This window comes from Oncorhynchus clarkii, unplaced genomic scaffold (genome assembly GCF_045791955.1).
Source record: "Oncorhynchus clarkii lewisi isolate Uvic-CL-2024 unplaced genomic scaffold, UVic_Ocla_1.0 unplaced_contig_5668_pilon_pilon, whole genome shotgun sequence".
In the NCBI taxonomy this organism is placed as follows: Eukaryota; Metazoa; Chordata; class Actinopteri; order Salmoniformes; family Salmonidae; genus Oncorhynchus; species Oncorhynchus clarkii.
The window spans coordinates 217,103-234,975 of NW_027257937.1; the positions used below are offsets into that span (position 1 = coordinate 217,103).

Genomic DNA, 17,873 nt, shown 5'->3' on the forward strand with positions numbered 1-17,873 from the left:
ACATTTTCAGTTCTTTGTGGGGCTGCAAGTTTTCAATTAAAAAACTTACCAGGAACTCATAGTATGCATTTACTGTAGGCTAGCCATTAGTGCGTAACAAGAATGCTTATTGACTCCCACCCATTTGTTTCTTTCACACACGACTATTTTAAAGTTGACAGGGGAGGAGTGTGTCACTGCAAAATCAAGGTAGGTGCTACCGAGATTTGAACTCGGATCGCAGGATTCAGAGTCCTGAGTGCTAACCATTACACCGTAGAACCCTATACAGAGTAATTATTGTAGACTTCCGATTTTCCTGTCATTTGTACACCGGATAAACAGCAGATTATGAGATTATTGGTTGGCCATGTGAATAATTCAGCACAAAAAATAGGAAGGTTCTACCGAGATTTGAACTCGGATCACTGGATTCAAAGTCCAGAGTGCTAACCATTACACCATAGAACCATATTCTAAATCCACATGGAAATTGAAAAAAAAAAAATTATGCGTTTAATTAGCAACAGCTGACTGTCGTTCCTTCACGTGTTGCAAATACTTTCAACTGACAACAATATTTGGACAGCTATATTCAAGTTCCACGGGGCAAATGAATTGACATGGTAGGATCGTCCAAGATTTAAACTCGGATTGTAGGATTCAGAGTCCTGAGTGATAACCTTTACAGCATAGAACCCTGTACTCAATACTCTGTGACGGGTTCAGATTTTACTGTCCTTGGTTCACCGGAAAAACAGATAAAATATTTTCTGGCCAGAAACGGTATAAACTGGGCTACCCTACCATGCATCCACTTGGAAATCCACATATTTCCAACACGAATGATGTGATGAATGTGAACAAAATATGAAACATTTTCAGTTCTTTGTGGGGCTGCAAGTTTTCAATTAAAAAACTTACCAGGAACTCATAGTATGCATTTATCGTTGGATAGCCATTCGTGCGTAACAAGAGTGCTTATTGACTCCCACCCATTTGTTTCTTTCACACACAACTATTTTAAAGTTGACAGGGGAGGAGTGTGTCACTGCAAAATCAAGGTAGGTCCTACCGAGATTTGAACTCGGATCGCAGGATTCAGAGTCCTGAGTGCTAACCATTACACCATAGAACCCTATACAGAGTAATTATTGTAGACTTCCGATTTTCCTGTCATTTGTACACCGGATAAACAGCAGATTATGAGATTATTGGTTGGCCATGTGAATAATTCAGCACAAAAAATAGGAAGGTTCTACCGAGATTTGAACTCGGATCACTGGATTCAAAGTCCAGAGTGCTAACCATTAAACCATAGAACCATATTCTAAATCCACATGGAAATTGAAAAAAAAAAAATTATGCGTTTAATTAGCAACAGCTGACTGTCGTTCCTTCACGTGTTGCAAATACTTTCAACTGACAACAATATTTGGACAGCTATATTCAAGTTCCACGGGGCAAATGAATTGACATGGTAGGATCGTCCAAGATTTAAACTCGGATTGTAGGATTCAGAGTCCTGAGTGATAACCTTTACAGCATAGAACCCTGTACTCAATACTCTGTGACGGGTTCAGATTTTACTGTCCTTGGTTCACCGGAAAAACAGACAAAATATTTTCTGGCCAGAAACGGTATCAACTGGGCTACCCTACCATGCATCCACTTGGAAATCCACATATTTCCAACACGAATGATGTGATGAGTGTGAACAAAATATGAAACATTTTCAGTTCTTTGTGGTTGCTGCAAGTTTTCAATTAAAAAACGTACCAACAACTCATAGTATGCATTTAACGTTGGCTAGCCATTCGTGCGTAACAAGAGTGCTTATTGACTCCCACCCATTTGTTTCTTTCACACACGACTATTTTAAAGTTGACAGGGGAGGAGTGTGTCACTGCAAAATCAAGGTAGGTCCTACCGAGATTTGAACTCGGATCGCAGGATTCAGAGTCCTGAGTGCTAACCATTACACCATAGAACCCTATACAGAGTAATTATTGTAGACTTCCGATTTTCCTGTCATTTGTACACCGGATAAACAGCAGATTATGAGATTATTGGTTGGCCATGTGAATAATTCAGCACAAAAAATAGGAAGGTTCTACCGAGATTTGAACTCGGATCACTGGATTCAAAGTCCAGAGTGCTAACCATTACACCATAGAACCATATTCTAAATCCACATGGAAATTGAAAAAAAAAAATTATGCGTTTAATTAGCAACAGCTGACTGTCGTTCCTTCACGTGTTGCAAATACTTTCAACTGACAACAATATTTGGACAGCTATATTCAAGTTCCACGGGGCAAATGAATTGACATGGTAGGATCGTCCAAGATTTAAACTCGGATTGTAGGATTCAGAGTCCTGAGTGATAACCTTTACAGCATAGAACCCTGTACTCAATACTCTGTGACGGGTTCAGATTTTACTGTCCTTGGTTCACCGGAAAAACAGACAAAATATTTTCTGGCCAGAAACGGTATCAACTGGGCTACCCTACCATGCATCCACTTGGAAATCCACATATTTCCAACACGAATGATGTGATGAGTGTGAACAAAATATGAAACATTTTCAGTTCTTTGTGGTTGCTGCAAGTTTTCAATTAAAAAACGTACCAACAACTCATAGTATGCATTTAACGTTGGCTAGCCATTCGTGCGTAACAAGAGTGCTTATTGACTCCCACCCATTTGTTTCTTTCACACACGACTATTTTAAAGTTGACAGGGGAGGAGTGTGTCACTGCAAAATCAAGGTAGGTCCTACCGAGATTTGAACTCGGATCGCAGGATTCAGAGTCCTGAGTGCTAACCATTACACCATAGAACCCTATACAGAGTAATTATTGTAGACTTCCGATTTTCCTGTCATTTGTACACCGGATAAACAGCAGATTATGAGATTATTGGTTGGCCATGTGAATAATTCAGCACAAAAAATAGGAAGGTTCTACCGAGATTTGAACTCGGATCACTGGATTCAAAGTCCAGAGTGCTAACCATTACACCATAGAACCATATTCTAAATCCACATGGAAATTGAAAAAAAAAAAATTATGCGTTTAATTAGCAACAGCTGACTGTCGTTCCTTCACGTGTTGCAAATACTTTCAACTGACAACAATATTTGGACAGCTATATTCAAGTTCCACGGGGCAAATGAATTGACATGGTAGGATCGTCCAAGATTTAAACTCGGATTGTAGGATTCAGAGTCCTGAGTGATAACCTTTACAGCATAGAACCCTGTACTCAATACTCTGTGACGGGTTCAGATTTTACTGTCCTTGGTTCACCGGAAAAACAGATAAAATATTTTCTGGCCAGAAACGGTATCAACTGGGCTACCCTACCATGCATCCACTTGGAAATCCACATATTTCCAACACGAATGATGTGATGAATGTGAACAAAATATGAAACATTTTCAGTTCTTTGTGGGGCTGCAAGTTTTCAATTAAAAAACTTACCAGGAACTCATAGTATGCATTTATCGTTGGATAGCCATTCGTGCGTAACAAGAGTGCTTATTGACTCCCACCCATTTGTTTCTTTCACACACAACTATTTTAAAGTTGACAGGGGAGGAGTGTGTCACTGCAAAATCAAGGTAGGTCCTACCGAGATTTGAACTCGGATCGCAGGATTCAGAGTCCTGAGTGCTAACCATTACACCATAGAACCCTATACAGAGTAATTATTGTAGACTTCCGATTTTCCTGTCATTTGTACACCGGATAAACAGCAGATTATGAGATTATTGGTTGGCCATGTGAATAATTCAGCACAAAAAATAGGAAGGTTCTACCGAGATTTGAACTCGGATCACTGGATTCAAAGTCCAGAGTGCTAACCATTAAACCATAGAACCATATTCTAAATCCACATGGAAATTGAAAAAAAAAAAATTATGCGTTTAATTAGCAACAGCTGACTGTCGTTCCTTCACGTGTTGCAAATACTTTCAACTGACAACAATATTTGGACAGCTATATTCAAGTTCCACGGGGCAAATGAATTGACATGGTAGGATCGTCCAAGATTTAAACTCGGATTGTAGGATTCAGAGTCCTGAGTGATAACCTTTACAGCATAGAACCCTGTACTCAATACTCTGTGACGGGTTCAGATTTTACTGTCCTTGGTTCACCGGAAAAACAGACAAAATATTTTCTGGCCAGAAACGGTATCAACTGGGCTACCCTACCATGCATCCACTTGGAAATCCACATATTTCCAACACGAATGATGTGATGAGTGTGAACAAAATATGAAACATTTTCAGTTCTTTGTGGTTGCTGCAAGTTTTCAATTAAAAAACGTACCAACAACTCATAGTATGCATTTAACGTTGGCTAGCCATTCGTGCGTAACAAGAGTGCTTATTGACTCCCACCCATTTGTTTCTTTCACACACGACTATTTTAAAGTTGACAGGGGAGGAGTGTGTCACTGCAAAATCAAGGTAGGTCCTACCGAGATTTGAACTCGGATCGCAGGATTCAGAGTCCTGAGTGCTAACCATTACACCATAGAACCCTATACAGAGTAATTATTGTAGACTTCCGATTTTCCTGTCATTTGTACACCGGATAAACAGCAGATTATGAGATTATTGGTTGGCCATGTGAATAATTCAGCACAAAAAATAGGAAGGTTCTACCGAGATTTGAACTCGGATCACTGGATTCAAAGTCCAGAGTGCTAACCATTACACCATAGAACCATATTCTAAATCCACATGGAAATTGAAAAAAAAAAAATTATGCGTTTAATTAGCAACAGCTGACTGTCGTTCCTTCACGTGTTGCAAATACTTTCAACTGACAACAATATTTGGACAGCTATATTCAAGTTCCACGGGGCAAATGAATTGACATGGTAGGATCGTCCAAGATTTAAACTCGGATTGTAGGATTCAGAGTCCTGAGTGATAACCTTTACAGCATAGAACCCTGTACTCAATACTCTGTGACGGGTTCAGATTTTACTGTCCTTGGTTCACCGGAAAAACAGACAAAATATTTTCTGGCCAGAAACGGTATCAACTGGGCTACCCTACCATGCATCCACTTGGAAATCCACATATTTCCAACACGAATGATGTGATGAGTGTGAACAAAATATGAAACATTTTCAGTTCTTTGTGGTTGCTGCAAGTTTTCAATTAAAAAACGTACCAACAACTCATAGTATGCATTTAACGTTGGCTAGCCATTCGTGCGTAACAAGAGTGCTTATTGACTCCCACCCATTTGTTTCTTTCACACACAACTATTTTAAAGTTGACAGGGGAGGAGTGTGTCACTGCAAAATCAAGGTAGGTCCTACCGAGATTTGAACTCGGATCGCAGGATTCAGAGTCCTGAGTGCTAACCATTACACCATAGAACCCTATACAGAGTAATTATTGTAGACTTCCGATTTTCCTGTCATTTGTACACCGGATAAACAGCAGATTATGAGATTATTGGTTGGCCATGTGAATAATTCAGCACAAAAAATAGGAAGGTTCTACCGAGATTTGAACTCGGATCACTGGATTCAAAGTCCAGAGTGCTAACCATTAAACCATAGAACCATATTCTAAATCCACATGGAAATTGAAAAAAAAAAAATTATGCGTTTAATTAGCAACAGCTGACTGTCGTTCCTTCACGTGTTGCAAATACTTTCAACTGACAACAATATTTGGACAGCTATATTCAAGTTCCACGGGGCAAATGAATTGACATGGTAGGATCGTCCAAGATTTAAACTCGGATTGTAGGATTCAGAGTCCTGAGTGATAACCTTTACAGCATAGAACCCTGTACTCAATACTCTGTGACGGGTTCAGATTTTACTGTCCTTGGTTCACCGGAAAAACAGACAAAATATTTTCTGGCCAGAAACGGTATCAACTGGGCTACCCTACCATGCATCCACTTGGAAATCCACATATTTCCAACACGAATGATGTGATGAGTGTGAACAAAATATGAAACATTTTCAGTTCTTTGTGGTTGCTGCAAGTTTTCAATTAAAAAACGTACCAACAACTCATAGTATGCATTTAACGTTGGCTAGCCATTCGTGCGTAACAAGAGTGCTTATTGACTCCCACCCATTTGTTTCTTTCACACACGACTATTTTAAAGTTGACAGGGGAGGAGTGTGTCACTGCAAAATCAAGGTAGGTCCTACCGAGATTTGAACTCGGATCGCAGGATTCAGAGTCCTGAGTGCTAACCATTACACCATAGAACCCTATACAGAGTAATTATTGTAGACTTCCGATTTTCCTGTCATTTGTACACCGGATAAACAGCAGATTATGAGATTATTGGTTGGCCATGTGAATAATTCAGCACAAAAAATAGGAAGGTTCTACCGAGATTTGAACTCGGATCACTGGATTCAAAGTCCAGAGTGCTAACCATTACACCATAGAACCATATTCTAAATCCACATGGAAATTGAAAAAAAAAAATTATGCGTTTAATTAGCAACAGCTGACTGTCGTTCCTTCACGTGTTGCAAATACTTTCAACTGACAACAATATTTGGACAGCTATATTCAAGTTCCACGGGGCAAATGAATTGACATGGTAGGATCGTCCAAGATTTAAACTCGGATTGTAGGATTCAGAGTCCTGAGTGATAACCTTTACAGCATAGAACCCTGTACTCAATACTCTGTGACGGGTTCAGATTTTACTGTCCTTGGTTCACCGGAAAAACAGACAAAATATTTTCTGGCCAGAAACGGTATCAACTGGGCTACCCTACCATGCATCCACTTGGAAATCCACATATTTCCAACACGAATGATGTGATGAGTGTGAACAAAATATGAAACATTTTCAGTTCTTTGTGGTTGCTGCAAGTTTTCAATTAAAAAACGTACCAACAACTCATAGTATGCATTTAACGTTGGCTAGCCATTCGTGCGTAACAAGAATGCTTATTGACTCCCACCCATTTGTTTCTTTCACACACGACTATTTTAAAGTTGACAGGGGAGGAGTGTGTCACTGCAAAATCAAGGTAGGTCCTACCGAGATTTGAACTCGGATCGCAGGATTCAGAGTCCTGAGTGCTAACCATTACACCATAGAACCCTATACAGAGTAATTATTGTAGACTTCCGATTTTCCTGTCATTTGTACACCGGATAAACAGCAGATTATGAGATTATTGGTTGGCCATGTGAATAATTCAGCACAAAAAATAGGAAGGTTCTACCGAGATTTGAACTCGGATCACTGGATTCAAAGTCCAGAGTGCTAACCATTAAACCATAGAACCATATTCTAAATCCACATGGAAATTGAAAAAAAAAAAATTATGCGTTTAATTAGCAACAGCTGACTGTCGTTCCTTCACGTGTTGCAAATACTTTCAACTGACAACAATATTTGGACAGCTATATTCAAGTTCCACGGGGCAAATGAATTGACATGGTAGGATCGTCCAAGATTTAAACTCGGATTGTAGGATTCAGAGTCCTGAGTGATAACCTTTACAGCATAGAACCCTGTACTCAATACTCTGTGACGGGTTCAGATTTTACTGTCCTTGGTTCACCGGAAAAACAGACAAAATATTTTCTGGCCAGAAACGGTATCAACTGGGCTACCCTACCATGCATCCACTTGGAAATCCACATATTTCCAACACGAATGATGTGATGAGTGTGAACAAAATATGAAACATTTTCAGTTCTTTGTGGTTGCTGCAAGTTTTCAATTAAAAAACGTACCAACAACTCATAGTATGCATTTAACGTTGGCTAGCCATTCGTGCGTAACAAGAGTGCTTATTGACTCCCACCCATTTGTTTCTTTCACACACGACTATTTTAAAGTTGACAGGGGAGGAGTGTGTCACTGCAAAATCAAGGTAGGTCCTACCGAGATTTGAACTCGGATCGCAGGATTCAGAGTCCTGAGTGCTAACCATTACACCATAGAACCCTATACAGAGTAATTATTGTAGACTTCCGATTTTCCTGTCATTTGTACACCGGATAAACAGCAGATTATGAGATTATTGGTTGGCCATGTGAATAATTCAGCACAAAAAATAGGAAGGTTCTACCGAGATTTGAACTCGGATCACTGGATTCAAAGTCCAGAGTGCTAACCATTACACCATAGAACCATATTCTAAATCCACATGGAAATTGAAAAAAAAAAATTATGCGTTTAATTAGCAACAGCTGACTGTCGTTCCTTCACGTGTTGCAAATACTTTCAACTGACAACAATATTTGGACAGCTATATTCAAGTTCCACGGGGCAAATGAATTGACATGGTAGGATCGTCCAAGATTTAAACTCGGATTGTAGGATTCAGAGTCCTGAGTGATAACCTTTACAGCATAGAACCCTGTACTCAATACTCTGTGACGGGTTCAGATTTTACTGTCCTTGGTTCACCGGAAAAACAGACAAAATATTTTCTGGCCAGAAACGGTATCAACTGGGCTACCCTACCATGCATCCACTTGGAAATCCACATATTTCCAACACGAATGATGTGATGAGTGTGAACAAAATATGAAACATTTTCAGTTCTTTGTGGTTGCTGCAAGTTTTCAATTAAAAAACGTACCAACAACTCATAGTATGCATTTAACGTTGGCTAGCCATTCGTGCGTAACAAGAATGCTTATTGACTCCCACCCATTTGTTTCTTTCACACACGACTATTTTAAAGTTGACAGGGGAGGAGTGTGTCACTGCAAAATCAAGGTAGGTCCTACCGAGATTTGAACTCGGATCGCAGGATTCAGAGTCCTGAGTGCTAACCATTACACCATAGAACCCTATACAGAGTAATTATTGTAGACTTCCGATTTTCCTGTCATTTGTACACCGGATAAACAGCAGATTATGAGATTATTGGTTGGCCATGTGAATAATTCAGCACAAAAAATAGGAAGGTTCTACCGAGATTTGAACTCGGATCACTGGATTCAAAGTCCAGAGTGCTAACCATTACACCATAGAACCATATTCTAAATCCACATGGAAATTGAAAAAAAAAAAATTATGCGTTTAATTAGCAACAGCTGACTGTCGTTCCTTCACGTGTTGCAAATACTTTCAACTGACAACAATATTTGGACAGCTATATTCAAGTTCCACGGGGCAAATGAATTGACATGGTAGGATCGTCCAAGATTTAAACTCGGATTGTAGGATTCAGAGTCCTGAGTGATAACCTTTACAGCATAGAACCCTGTACTCAATACTCTGTGACAGGTTCAGATTTTACTGTCCTTGGTTCACCGGAAAAACAGACAAAATATTTTCTGGCCAGAAACGGTATCAACTGGGCTACCCTACCATGCATCCACTTGGAAATCCACATATTTCCAACACGAATGATGTGATGAGTGTGAACAAAATATGAAACATTTTCAGTTCTTTGTGGTTGCTGCAAGTTTTCAATTAAAAAACGTACCAACAACTCATAGTATGCATTTAACGTTGGCTAGCCATTCGTGCGTAACAAGAATGCTTATTGACTCCCACCCATTTGTTTCTTTCACACACGACTATTTTAAAGTTGACAGGGGAGGAGTGTGTCACTGCAAAATCAAGGTAAGTCCTAACGAGATTTGAACTCGGATCGCAGGATTCAGAGTCCTGAGTGCTAACCATTACACCATAGAACCCTATACAGAGTAATTATTGTAGACTTCCGATTTTCCTGTCATTTGTACACCGGATAAACAGCATATTACGAGATTATTGGTTGGCCATGTGAATAATTCAGCACAAAAAATAGGAAGGTTCTACCGAGATTTGAACTCGGATCACAAGTCCAGAGTGCTAACCATTACACCATAGAACCATATTCTAAATCCACATGGAAATTGAAAAAAAAATAATTCTGCGTTTAATTAGCAACAGCGGACTGTCGTTCCTTCACGTGTTGCAAATACTTTCAACTGACAACAATATTTGGACAGCTATATTCGAGTTCCACGAGGCAAATTAATTGACATGGTAGGATCGTCCAAGATTTAAACTCGGATTGTAGGATTCAGAGTCCTGAGTGATAACGTTTACAGCATAGAACCCTGTACTCAATACTCTGTGACGGGTTCAGATTTTACTGTCCTTGGTTCACCGGAAAAACAGACAAAATATTTTCTGGCCAGAAACGGTATCAACTGGGCTACCCTACCATGCATCCACTTGGAAATCCACATATTTCCAACACGAATGATGTGATGAGTGTGAACAAAATATGAAACATTTTCAGTTCTTTGTGGGGCTGCAAGTTTTCAATTAAAAAACTTACCAGGAACTCATAGTATGCATTTACCGTTCGTGCGTAACAAGAGTGCCTATTGACTCCCACCCATTTGTTTCTTTCACGCACAACTATTTTAAAGTTGACAGGGGAGGAGTGTGTCACTGCAAAATCAAGGTAGGTCCTACAGAGATTTGAACTCGGATAGCAGGATTCAGAGTCCTGAGTGCTAACCATTACACCATAGAACCCTATACAGAGTAATTATTGTAGACTTCCGATTTTCCTGTCATTTGTACACCGGATAAACAGCAGATTATGAGATTATTGGTTGGCCATGTGAAAAATTCAGCACAAAAAATAGGAAGGTTCTACCGAGATTTGAACTCGGATCACAGGATTCAAAGTCCAGAGTGCTAACCATTACACAATAGAACCATATTCTAAATCGACATGGAAATTGAAAAAAAAATATTCTGCGTTTAATTAGCAACAGCGGACTGTCGTTCCTTAACGTGTTGCAAATACTTTCAACTGACAACAATATTTGGACAGCTATATTCTAGTTCCACGAGGCAAATTAATTGACATGGTAGGATCGTCCAAGATTTAAACTCGGATTGTAGGATTCAGAGTCCTGAGTGATAACCTTTACAGCATAGAACCCGGTACTCAATACTCTGTGACGGGTTCAGATTTTACTGTCCTTGGTTCACCGGAAAAACAGATAAAATATTTTCTGGCCAGAAACGGTATCAACTGGGCTATCCTACCATGCATCCACTTGGAAATCCACATATTTCCAACACGAATGATGTGATGAGTGTGAACAAAATATGAAACATTTTCAGTTCTTTGTGGTGCTGCAAGTTTTCAATTAAAAAACTTACCAGGAACTCATAGTATGCATTTAACGTTGGCTAGCCATTCGTGCGTAACAAGAGTGCTTATTGACTCCCACCCACTTGTTTCTTTCACGCACAACTATTTTAAAGTTGACAGGGGAGGAGGAGTGTGTCACTGCAAAATCAAGGAAGGTCCTACCGAGACTTGAACTTGGATCGCAGGATTCAGAGTCCTGAGTGCTAACCATTACACCATAGAACCCTATACAGAGTAGTTATTGTAGACTTCCGATTTTCCTGTCATTTGTACACCAGATAAACAGCAGATTATGAGATTATTGTTTGGCCATGTGAATAATTCAGCACAAAAAATAGGAAGGTTCTACCGAGATTTGAACTCAGATCACTGGATTCAAAGTCCAGAGTGCTAACCATTACACCATAGAACCATATTCTAAATCCACATGGAAATTGAAAAAAAAAAATTCTGTGTTTAATTAGCAACAGCGGACTGTCGTTCCTTAACGTGTTGCAAATACTTTCAACTGTCAACAATATTTGGACAGCTATATTCTAGTTCCACGAGGCAAATTAATTGACATGGTAGGATCGTCCAAGATTTAAACTCGGATTGTAGGATTCAGAGTCCTGAGTGATAACCTTTACAGCATAGAACCCTGTACTCAATACTCTGTGACGGGTTCAGATTTTACTGTCCTTGGTTCACCGGAAAAACAGATAAAATATTTTCTTGCCAGAAACGGTATCAACTGGGCGACCCTACCATGCATCCACTTGGAAATCCACATATTTCCAACACGAATGATGTGATGAGTGTGAACAAAATATGAAACATTTTCAGTTCTTTGTGGGGCTGCAAGTTTTCAATTAAAAAATTAACAGGAACTCATAGTATGCATTTAAGGTTGGCTAGCCATTCGTGCGTAACAAGAGTGCTTATTGACTCCAACGACTATTTTAAAGTTGACAGGGGAGGAGTGTGTCACTGCAAAATCAAGGTAGGTCCTACCGAGATTTGAACTCGGATCTCAGGATTCAGAGTCCTGAGTGCTAACCATTACACCATAGAACCCTATACAGAGTAATTGTTGTAGACTTCCGATTTTCCTGTCATTTGTACACCGGATAAACAGCAGATTATGAGATTATTGGTTAGCCATGTGAATAATTCAGCACAAAAAATAGGAAGGTTCTACCGAGATTTGAACTCGGATCACAAGTCCAGAGTGCTAACCATTACACCATAGAACCATATTCTAAATCCACATGGAAATTGAAAAAAATAATAATGCGTTTAATTAGCAACAGCGGACCATCGTTCCTTCACGTGTTGCAAATACTTTCAACTGACAACAATATTTGGACAGCTATATTCGAGTTCCACGAGGCAAATTAATTGACATGGTAGGATCGTCCAAGATTTAAACTCGGATTGTAGGATTCAGAGTCCTGAGTGCTAACCATTACACCATAGAACCCTATACAGAGTACTTATTGTAGACTTCCGATTTTCCTGTCATTTGTACACCGGATAAACAGCAGATTATGAGATTATTGGTTGGCCATGTGAATAATTCAGCACAAAAAATAGGAAGGTTCTACCGAGATTTGAACTCGGATCACAAGTCCAGAGTGCTAACCATTGCACCATAGAACCATATTCTAAATCCACATGGAAATTGAAAAAAAAAAATTATGCTTTTAATTAGCAACAGCGGACTGTCGTTCCTTCACGTGTTGCAAATACTTTCAACTGACAACAATATTTGGACAGCTATATTCTAGTTCCACGAGGCAAATTAATTGACATGGTAGGATCGTCCAAGATTTAAACTCGGATTGTAGGATTCAGAGTCCTGAGTGATAACCTTTACAGCATAGAACCCTGTACTCAATACTCTGTGACGGGTTCAGATTTTACTGTCCTTGGTTCACCGGAAAAACAGACAAAATATTTTCTGGCCAGAAACGGTATCAACTGGGCTACCCTACCATGCATCCACTTGGAAATCCACATATTTCCAACACGAATGATGTGATGAGTGTGAACAAAATATGAAACATTTTCAGTTCTTTGTGGGGCTGCAAGTTTTCAATTAAAAAACTTACCAGGAACTCATAGTATGCACTTAACGTTGGCTAGCCATTAGTGCGTAACAAGAACGCTTATTGACTCCCACCCATTTGTTTCTTTCACACACGACTATTTTCAAGTTGACAGGGGAGGAGTGTGTCACTGCAAAATCTAGGTAAGTCCTACAGAGATTTGAACTCGGATAGCAGGATTCAGAGTCCTGAGTGCTAACCATTACACCATAGAACCCTATACAGAGTAATTATTGTAGACTTCCGATTTTTCTGTCATTTGTACACCGGATAAACAGCAGATTATGAGATTATTGGTTGGCCATGTGAAAAATTCAGCAGAAAAAATAGGAAGGTTCTACCGAGATTTGAACTCGGATCACTGGATTCAAAGTCCAGAGTGCTAACCATTACACGATAGAACCATATTCTAAATCCACATGGAAATTGAAAAAAAAAAATTATGCGTTTAATTAGCAACAGAGGACTGTCGTTCCTTCACGTGTTGCAAATACTTTCAACTGACAACAATATTTGGACAGCTATATTCGAGTTCCACGAGGCAAATTAATTGACATGGTAGGATCGTCCAAGATTTAAACTCGGATTGTAGGATTCAGAGTCCTGAGTGCTAACCATTACACCATAGAACCCTATACAGAGTAATTATTGTAGACTTCCGATTTTCCTGTCATTTGTACACCGGATAAACAGCAGATTATGAGATTATTGGTTGGCCATGTGAAAAATTCAGCACAAAAAATAGGAAGGTTCTACCGAGATTTGAACTCGGATCACAGGATTCAAAGTCCAGAGTGCTAACCATTACACAATAGAACCATATTCTAAATCGACATGGAAATTGAAAAAAAAAAATTCTGCGTTTAATTAGCAACAGCGGACTGTCGTTCCTTAACGTGTTGCAAATACTTTCAACTGACAACAATATTTGGACAGCTATATTCTAGTTCCACGAGGCAAATTAATTGACATGGTAGGATCGTCCAAGATTTAAATTCGGATTGTAGGATTCAGAGTCCTGAGTGATAACCTTTACAGCATAGAACCCGGTACTCAATACTCTGTGACGGGTTCAGATTTTACTGTCCTTGGTTCACCGGAAAAACAGATAAAATATTTTCTGGCCAGAAACGGTATCAACTGGGCTATCCTACCATGCATCCACTTGGAAATCCACATATTTCCAACACGAATGATGTGATGAGTGTGAACAAAATATGAAACATTTTCAGTTCTTTGTGGTGCTGCAAGTTTTCAATTAAAAAACTTACCAGGAACTCATAGTATGCATTTAACGTTGGCTAGCCATTCGTGCGTAACAAGAGTGCTTATTGACTCCCACCCACTTGTTTCTTTCACGCACAACTATTTTAAAGTTGACAGGGGAGGAGGAGTGTGTCACTGCAAAATCAAGGAAGGTCCTACCGAGACTTGAACTTGGATCGCAGGATTCAGAGTCCTGAGTGCTAACCATTACACCATAGAACCCTATACAGAGTTGTTATTGTAGACTTCCGATTTTCCTGTCATTTGTACACCGGATAAACAGCAGATTATGAGATTATTGTTTGGCCATGTGAATAATTCAGCACAAAAAATAGGAAGGTTCTACCGAGATTTGAACTCGGATCACTGGATTCAAAGTCCAGAGTGCTAACCATTACACCATAGAACCATATTCTAAATCCACATGGAAATTGAAAAAAAAAATAATTCTGCGTTTAATTAGCAACAGCGGACTGTCGTTCCTTCACGTGTTGCAAATACTTTCAACTGACAACAATAGTTGGACAGCTATATTCTAGTTCCACGAGGCAAATTAATTGACATGGTAGGATCGTCCAAGATTTAAACTCGGATTGTAGGATTCAGAGTCCTGAGTGATAACCTTTACAGCATAGAACCCTGTACTCAATACTCTGTGACGGGTTCAGATTTTACTGTCCTTGGTTCACCGGAAAAACAGACAAAATATTTTCTGGCCAGAAACGGTATCAACTGGGCTACCCTACCATGCATCCACTTGGAAATCCACATATTTCCAACACGAATGATGTGATGAGTGTGAACAAAATATGACACATTTTCAGTTCTTTGTGGGGCTGCAAGTTTTCAATTAAAAAACTTACCAACAACTCATAGTATGCATTTACCGTTGGATAGCCATTCGTGCGTAACAAGAGTGCTTATTGACTCCCACCCATTTGTTTCTTTCACACACAACTATTTTAAAGTTGACAGGGGAGGAGTGTGTCACTGCAAAATCAAGGTAGGTCCTACCGAGATTTGAACTCGGATCGCAGGATTCAGAGTCCTGAGTGCTAACCATTACACCATAGAACCCTATACAGAGTAATTATTGTAGACTTCCGATTTTCCTGTCATTTGTACACCGGATAAACAGCAGATTATGAGATTATTGGTTGGCCATGTGAATAATTCAGCACAAAAAATAGGAAGGTTCTACCGAGATTTGAACTCGGATCACTGGATTCAAAGTCCAGAGTGCTAACCATTACACCATAGAACCATATTCTAAATCCACATGGAAATTGAAAAAAAAAAAATTATGCGTTTAATTAGCAACAGCTGACTGTCGTTCCTTCACGTGTTGCAAATACTTTCAACTGACAACAATATTTGGACAGCTATATTCAAGTTCCACGAGGCAAATTAATTGACATGGTAGGATCGTCCAAGATTTAAACTCGGATTGTAGGATTCAGAGTCCTGAGTGATAACCTTTACAGCATAGAACCCTGTACTCAATACTCTGTGACGGGTTCAGATTTTACTGTCCTTGGTTCACCGGAAAAACAGACAAAATATTTTCTGGCCAGAAACGGTATCAACTGGGCTACCCTACCATGCATCCACTTGGAAATCCACATATTTCCAACACGAATGATGTGATGAGTGTGAACAAAATATGAAACATTTTCAGTTCTTTGTGGTTGCTGCAAGTTTTCAATTAAAAAACTTACCAACAACTCATAGTATGCATTTAACGTTGGCTAGCCATTCGTGCGTAACAAGAGTGCTTATTGACTCCCACCCATTTGTTTCTTTCACACACGACTATTTTAAAGTTGACAGGGGAGGAGTGTGTCACTGCAAAATCAAGGTAGGTCCTACCGAGATTTGAACTCGGATCGCAGGATTCAGAGTCCTGAGTGCTAACCATTACACCATAGAACCCTATACAGAGTAATTATTGTAGACTTCCGATTTTCCTGTCATTTGTACACCGGATAAACAGCAGATTATGAGATTATTGGTTGGCCATGTGAATAATTCAGCACAAAAAATAGGAAGGTTCTACCGAGATTTGAACTCGGATCACTGGATTCAAAGTCCAGAGTGCTAACCATTACACCATAGAACCATATTCTAAATCCACATGGAAATTGAAAAAAAAAAAATTATGCGTTTAATTAGCAACAGCTGACTGTCGTTCCTTCACGTGTTGCAAATACTTTCAACTGACAACAATATTTGGACAGCTATATTCAAGTTCCACGGGGCAAATGAATTGACATGGTAGGATCGTCCAAGATTTAAACTCGGATTGTAGGATTCAGAGTCCTGAGTGATAACCTTTACAGCATAGAACCCTGTACTCAATACTCTGTGACGGGTTCAGATTTTACTGTCCTTGGTTCACCGGAAAAACAGATAAAATATTTTCTGGCCAGAAACGGTATAAACTGGGCTACCCTACCATGCATCCACTTGGAAATCCACATATTTCCAACACGAATGATGTGATGAATGTGAACAAAATATGAAACATTTTCAGTTCTTTGTGGGGCTGCAAGTTTTCAATTAAAAAACTTACCAGGAACTCATAGTATGCATTTATCGTTGGATAGCCATTCGTGCGTAACAAGAGTGCTTATTGACTCCCACCCATTTGTTTCTTTCACACACAACTATTTTAAAGTTGACAGGGGAGGAGTGTGTCACTGCAAAATCAAGGTAGGTCCTACCGAGATTTGAACTCGGATCGCAGGATTCAGAGTCCTGAGTGCTAACCATTACACCATAGAACCCTATACAGAGTAATTATTGTAGACTTCCGATTTTCCTGTCATTTGTACACCGGATAAACAGCAGATTATGAGATTATTGGTTGGCCATGTGAATAATTCAGCACAAAAAATAGGAAGGTTCTACCGAGATTTGAACTCGGATCACTGGATTCAAAGTCCAGAGTGCTAACCATTAAACCATAGAACCATATTCTAAATCCACATGGAAATTGAAAAAAAAAAATTATGCGTTTAATTAGCAACAGCTGACTGTCGTTCCTTCACGTGTTGCAAATACTTTCAACTGACAACAATATTTGGACAGCTATATTCAAGTTCCACGGGGCAAATGAATTGACATGGTAGGATCGTCCAAGATTTAAACTCGGATTGTAGGATTCAGAGTCCTGAGTGATAACCTTTACAGCATAGAACCCTGTACTCAATACTCTGTGACGGGTTCAGATTTTACTGTCCTTGGTTCACCGGAAAAACAGACAAAATATTTTCTGGCCAGAAACGGTATCAACTGGGCTACCCTACCATGCATCCACTTGGAAATCCACATATTTCCAACACGAATGATGTGATGAGTGTGAACAAAATATGAAACATTTTCAGTT

The 17,873-nt window shown here is 39.4% G+C and overlaps 36 non-coding genes across 36 annotated transcripts; all 36 read right to left on the reverse strand.

The window, feature by feature from the left end:
- Positions 1-378: 378 nt before the first annotated feature.
- Positions 379-450, reverse strand: trnaq-uug (transfer RNA glutamine (anticodon UUG)). Its single transcript has one exon. It is a non-coding gene; the product is annotated as a tRNA-Gln (tRNA).
- A 595-nt stretch (positions 451-1,045) lies between these two features.
- trnaq-cug (transfer RNA glutamine (anticodon CUG)) lies at positions 1,046-1,117 on the reverse strand. The gene has a single exon. It is a non-coding gene; the product is annotated as a tRNA-Gln (tRNA).
- Positions 1,118-1,232: 115 nt separating this feature from the next.
- On the reverse strand, positions 1,233-1,304 carry trnaq-uug (transfer RNA glutamine (anticodon UUG)). The gene has a single exon. It is a non-coding gene; the product is annotated as a tRNA-Gln (tRNA).
- Positions 1,305-1,900: 596 nt separating this feature from the next.
- trnaq-cug (transfer RNA glutamine (anticodon CUG)) lies at positions 1,901-1,972 on the reverse strand. The gene has a single exon. It is a non-coding gene; the product is annotated as a tRNA-Gln (tRNA).
- A 115-nt stretch (positions 1,973-2,087) lies between these two features.
- trnaq-uug (transfer RNA glutamine (anticodon UUG)) lies at positions 2,088-2,159 on the reverse strand. Its single transcript has one exon. It is a non-coding gene; the product is annotated as a tRNA-Gln (tRNA).
- A 595-nt stretch (positions 2,160-2,754) lies between these two features.
- trnaq-cug (transfer RNA glutamine (anticodon CUG)) lies at positions 2,755-2,826 on the reverse strand. Its single transcript has one exon. It is a non-coding gene; the product is annotated as a tRNA-Gln (tRNA).
- Positions 2,827-2,941: 115 nt separating this feature from the next.
- On the reverse strand, positions 2,942-3,013 carry trnaq-uug (transfer RNA glutamine (anticodon UUG)). The gene has a single exon. It is a non-coding gene; the product is annotated as a tRNA-Gln (tRNA).
- A 595-nt stretch (positions 3,014-3,608) lies between these two features.
- Positions 3,609-3,680, reverse strand: trnaq-cug (transfer RNA glutamine (anticodon CUG)). The gene has a single exon. It is a non-coding gene; the product is annotated as a tRNA-Gln (tRNA).
- A 115-nt stretch (positions 3,681-3,795) lies between these two features.
- Positions 3,796-3,867, reverse strand: trnaq-uug (transfer RNA glutamine (anticodon UUG)). Its single transcript has one exon. It is a non-coding gene; the product is annotated as a tRNA-Gln (tRNA).
- A 596-nt stretch (positions 3,868-4,463) lies between these two features.
- On the reverse strand, positions 4,464-4,535 carry trnaq-cug (transfer RNA glutamine (anticodon CUG)). Its single transcript has one exon. It is a non-coding gene; the product is annotated as a tRNA-Gln (tRNA).
- A 115-nt stretch (positions 4,536-4,650) lies between these two features.
- trnaq-uug (transfer RNA glutamine (anticodon UUG)) lies at positions 4,651-4,722 on the reverse strand. Its single transcript has one exon. It is a non-coding gene; the product is annotated as a tRNA-Gln (tRNA).
- A 596-nt stretch (positions 4,723-5,318) lies between these two features.
- trnaq-cug (transfer RNA glutamine (anticodon CUG)) lies at positions 5,319-5,390 on the reverse strand. Its single transcript has one exon. It is a non-coding gene; the product is annotated as a tRNA-Gln (tRNA).
- Positions 5,391-5,505: 115 nt separating this feature from the next.
- Positions 5,506-5,577, reverse strand: trnaq-uug (transfer RNA glutamine (anticodon UUG)). The gene has a single exon. It is a non-coding gene; the product is annotated as a tRNA-Gln (tRNA).
- A 596-nt stretch (positions 5,578-6,173) lies between these two features.
- trnaq-cug (transfer RNA glutamine (anticodon CUG)) lies at positions 6,174-6,245 on the reverse strand. The gene has a single exon. It is a non-coding gene; the product is annotated as a tRNA-Gln (tRNA).
- Positions 6,246-6,360: 115 nt separating this feature from the next.
- Positions 6,361-6,432, reverse strand: trnaq-uug (transfer RNA glutamine (anticodon UUG)). The gene has a single exon. It is a non-coding gene; the product is annotated as a tRNA-Gln (tRNA).
- Positions 6,433-7,027: 595 nt separating this feature from the next.
- On the reverse strand, positions 7,028-7,099 carry trnaq-cug (transfer RNA glutamine (anticodon CUG)). Its single transcript has one exon. It is a non-coding gene; the product is annotated as a tRNA-Gln (tRNA).
- A 115-nt stretch (positions 7,100-7,214) lies between these two features.
- Positions 7,215-7,286, reverse strand: trnaq-uug (transfer RNA glutamine (anticodon UUG)). The gene has a single exon. It is a non-coding gene; the product is annotated as a tRNA-Gln (tRNA).
- Positions 7,287-7,882: 596 nt separating this feature from the next.
- Positions 7,883-7,954, reverse strand: trnaq-cug (transfer RNA glutamine (anticodon CUG)). Its single transcript has one exon. It is a non-coding gene; the product is annotated as a tRNA-Gln (tRNA).
- Positions 7,955-8,069: 115 nt separating this feature from the next.
- On the reverse strand, positions 8,070-8,141 carry trnaq-uug (transfer RNA glutamine (anticodon UUG)). The gene has a single exon. It is a non-coding gene; the product is annotated as a tRNA-Gln (tRNA).
- Positions 8,142-8,736: 595 nt separating this feature from the next.
- Positions 8,737-8,808, reverse strand: trnaq-cug (transfer RNA glutamine (anticodon CUG)). Its single transcript has one exon. It is a non-coding gene; the product is annotated as a tRNA-Gln (tRNA).
- A 115-nt stretch (positions 8,809-8,923) lies between these two features.
- On the reverse strand, positions 8,924-8,995 carry trnaq-uug (transfer RNA glutamine (anticodon UUG)). The gene has a single exon. It is a non-coding gene; the product is annotated as a tRNA-Gln (tRNA).
- A 596-nt stretch (positions 8,996-9,591) lies between these two features.
- trnaq-cug (transfer RNA glutamine (anticodon CUG)) lies at positions 9,592-9,663 on the reverse strand. The gene has a single exon. It is a non-coding gene; the product is annotated as a tRNA-Gln (tRNA).
- Positions 9,664-10,613: 950 nt separating this feature from the next.
- Positions 10,614-10,685, reverse strand: trnaq-uug (transfer RNA glutamine (anticodon UUG)). Its single transcript has one exon. It is a non-coding gene; the product is annotated as a tRNA-Gln (tRNA).
- Positions 10,686-11,282: 597 nt separating this feature from the next.
- trnaq-cug (transfer RNA glutamine (anticodon CUG)) lies at positions 11,283-11,354 on the reverse strand. Its single transcript has one exon. It is a non-coding gene; the product is annotated as a tRNA-Gln (tRNA).
- Positions 11,355-11,469: 115 nt separating this feature from the next.
- Positions 11,470-11,541, reverse strand: trnaq-uug (transfer RNA glutamine (anticodon UUG)). The gene has a single exon. It is a non-coding gene; the product is annotated as a tRNA-Gln (tRNA).
- A 572-nt stretch (positions 11,542-12,113) lies between these two features.
- trnaq-cug (transfer RNA glutamine (anticodon CUG)) lies at positions 12,114-12,185 on the reverse strand. The gene has a single exon. It is a non-coding gene; the product is annotated as a tRNA-Gln (tRNA).
- Positions 12,186-13,551: 1,366 nt separating this feature from the next.
- Positions 13,552-13,623, reverse strand: trnaq-uug (transfer RNA glutamine (anticodon UUG)). The gene has a single exon. It is a non-coding gene; the product is annotated as a tRNA-Gln (tRNA).
- A 343-nt stretch (positions 13,624-13,966) lies between these two features.
- trnaq-uug (transfer RNA glutamine (anticodon UUG)) lies at positions 13,967-14,038 on the reverse strand. Its single transcript has one exon. It is a non-coding gene; the product is annotated as a tRNA-Gln (tRNA).
- A 597-nt stretch (positions 14,039-14,635) lies between these two features.
- On the reverse strand, positions 14,636-14,707 carry trnaq-cug (transfer RNA glutamine (anticodon CUG)). Its single transcript has one exon. It is a non-coding gene; the product is annotated as a tRNA-Gln (tRNA).
- Positions 14,708-14,822: 115 nt separating this feature from the next.
- On the reverse strand, positions 14,823-14,894 carry trnaq-uug (transfer RNA glutamine (anticodon UUG)). Its single transcript has one exon. It is a non-coding gene; the product is annotated as a tRNA-Gln (tRNA).
- A 596-nt stretch (positions 14,895-15,490) lies between these two features.
- trnaq-cug (transfer RNA glutamine (anticodon CUG)) lies at positions 15,491-15,562 on the reverse strand. The gene has a single exon. It is a non-coding gene; the product is annotated as a tRNA-Gln (tRNA).
- A 115-nt stretch (positions 15,563-15,677) lies between these two features.
- trnaq-uug (transfer RNA glutamine (anticodon UUG)) lies at positions 15,678-15,749 on the reverse strand. Its single transcript has one exon. It is a non-coding gene; the product is annotated as a tRNA-Gln (tRNA).
- Positions 15,750-16,345: 596 nt separating this feature from the next.
- On the reverse strand, positions 16,346-16,417 carry trnaq-cug (transfer RNA glutamine (anticodon CUG)). The gene has a single exon. It is a non-coding gene; the product is annotated as a tRNA-Gln (tRNA).
- A 115-nt stretch (positions 16,418-16,532) lies between these two features.
- Positions 16,533-16,604, reverse strand: trnaq-uug (transfer RNA glutamine (anticodon UUG)). Its single transcript has one exon. It is a non-coding gene; the product is annotated as a tRNA-Gln (tRNA).
- A 595-nt stretch (positions 16,605-17,199) lies between these two features.
- trnaq-cug (transfer RNA glutamine (anticodon CUG)) lies at positions 17,200-17,271 on the reverse strand. Its single transcript has one exon. It is a non-coding gene; the product is annotated as a tRNA-Gln (tRNA).
- A 115-nt stretch (positions 17,272-17,386) lies between these two features.
- Positions 17,387-17,458, reverse strand: trnaq-uug (transfer RNA glutamine (anticodon UUG)). Its single transcript has one exon. It is a non-coding gene; the product is annotated as a tRNA-Gln (tRNA).
- Between the last annotated feature and the right edge of the window lie 415 nt (positions 17,459-17,873).